This window comes from Theobroma cacao, unplaced genomic scaffold (genome assembly GCF_053813885.1).
Source record: "Theobroma cacao isolate CCN51 unplaced genomic scaffold, ASM5381388v1 tig050, whole genome shotgun sequence".
NCBI classification, from domain to species: Eukaryota; Viridiplantae; Streptophyta; class Magnoliopsida; order Malvales; family Malvaceae; genus Theobroma; species Theobroma cacao.
This window is the reverse complement of record NW_028291761.1, coordinates 35,001-37,063: the sequence shown is the minus strand read 5'-3', so window position 1 is coordinate 37,063 and position 2,063 is coordinate 35,001.

The following is a 2,063-nucleotide window of genomic DNA, read 5'->3' as shown; positions in this document are numbered from 1 at the left end:
CCCGCCGCCCGATTGCCGACCCGCAGTAGGGGCCCTCGGCCCCCAAGGGCACGTGTCGTAGGTGCAGCCCCCGCGGCGGACGAGCCGCGCGGGCCTCCTTGGAGCGCAATTCCCACCGAGCGGCGGGTAGAATCCTTTGCAGACGACTTAAATACGCGACGGGGTATTGTAAGTGGCAGAGTGGCCTTGCTGCCACGATCCACTGAGATTCAGCCCTTTGTCGCTCCGATTCGTCCCCCCCCCCCCCCCCCGCCCCTCCATCCTTTAGGGGGAGCCGCCCGGGGGTTCCGATCGCCGCTGCCGCTGCCTGCCAGCGGCCAAGGTCGGTCTTGCTGCTGCTGCTGCCTGGCACGCAGCCCGAGCTTGGTGCCGATGCCGCTCCCTGCCAGCGGCCAAGGGTCGGCCTTGCTGCTGCTGCTGCTGCCCGGCACCACACAGCCCGAGCTTGGTGCCGCTGGAAGGTCGGTCTTGCTGCTGCTGCTGCTGCCTGGCACCACAGAGCCCGAGCTTGGTGCCGCTGCTGCTGCCTTCCAGCGGCCAAGGGTCGGCTTTGCTGCTGGCTGGCACCACAGAGCCCGAGCTTGGTGCCGCTGCTGCTGCCAGCCAGCAGCCAAGGGTCGGTCTTGCAGCTGCTGATGCCTGGCACACAGCCCGAGCTTGGTGCCGATGCCGCTCCCCCTGCCAGCGGCCAAGGGTCGGCCTTGCTTCTGCTGCTGCTGCCTGGCACACAGCCCGAGCTTGGTGCCGCTGCTGCTGCTGCCTGCCAGCAGCCAAGGTCGGCCTTGCTGCTGCTGCTGCGGCCTGGCACCACACAGCCCGAGCTTGGTGCCGCTGGAAGGTCGGTCTTGCTGCTGCTGCTGCTGCCTGGCACCACATAGCCCGACCTTGGTGCCGCTGCTGCTGCCTGCCAGGGGCCAAGGTCGCCCTTGCTGCCGCTGATGCCTGGCACCACATGGCTCGAGCTTGGTGCCGCTGCTGCTGCCAGCCAGCGGCCAAGGGTCGGTCTTGCTGCCGCTGATGCCTGGCACACAGCCCGAGCTTGGTGCCGATGCTGCTGCCTGGCACACAGCCCGAGCTTGGTGCCGATGCTGCTGCCTGCCACCAGCCAAGGGTCGGCCTTGCTGCTGCCTGGCACCACACAGCCCCAGCTTGGTGCCGCTGCTGCTGCCTGCCCGCAGCCAAGGTCGGCCTCGCTGCCGCTGATGCCTGGCACACGGGCCGAGCTTGGTGCCGATGCTGCTGCCTGCCACCAGCCAAGGGTCGGCCTTGCTGCTGCCTGGCACCACACAGCCCGAGCTTGGTGCCGCTGGAAGGTCGGCCTTGCTGCTGCTGATGCCTGGAGCCCCAGCTTGGTGCCGATGCTGCTGCCTGGCACACAGCCCGGGCTTGGTGCCTCTGCCGCAGCCGGGCACCACATAGCCCGAGCTTGGTGCCGATGCTGCTGTTGCCTGCCAGCTGCCAAGGTCGGTCTCGCTTCTGCTGCTGCCTGGCACACAGCCCGTGCTCGGTGCCGATGCCGCTGCCAGCCAGCAGCCAAGGTCGGCCTCGCTGCCGCTGATGCCTGTCACACGGGCCGAGCTTTGTGCCGATGCTGCTGCCTGCCAGCAGCCAAGGGTCGGCCTTGCTGCTGCCTGGCACCACACAGCCCGAGCTTGGTGCCGCTGGAAGGTCGGTCTTGCTGCTGCTGCTGCTGCCTGGCACACAGCCCGGGCTCGGTGCCTCTGCCGCAGCCGGGCACCGCACAGCCCGTGCTTGGTGCCGACGCTGCTGTTGCCTGCCAGCGGCCAAGGTCGGTCTCGCTTCTGCTGCTGCCTGGCACACAGCCCGTGCTCGGTGCCGATGCCGCTGCCAGCCAGCAGCCAAGGTCGGCCTCGCTGCCGCTGATGCCTGGCACACAGCCCGAGCTTGGTGCCGATGCTGCTGCCTGCCAGCAGCCAAGGGTCGCACTCGCTGCTGCCTCGCAGCAGCCAAGGGTCGCACTCGCTGCTGCCTCGCACCACACAGCCCGAGCTTGGTGCCGATGCTGCTGCCTGCCACCTCGCCCGAGCTTGCTGCTGCTGCCC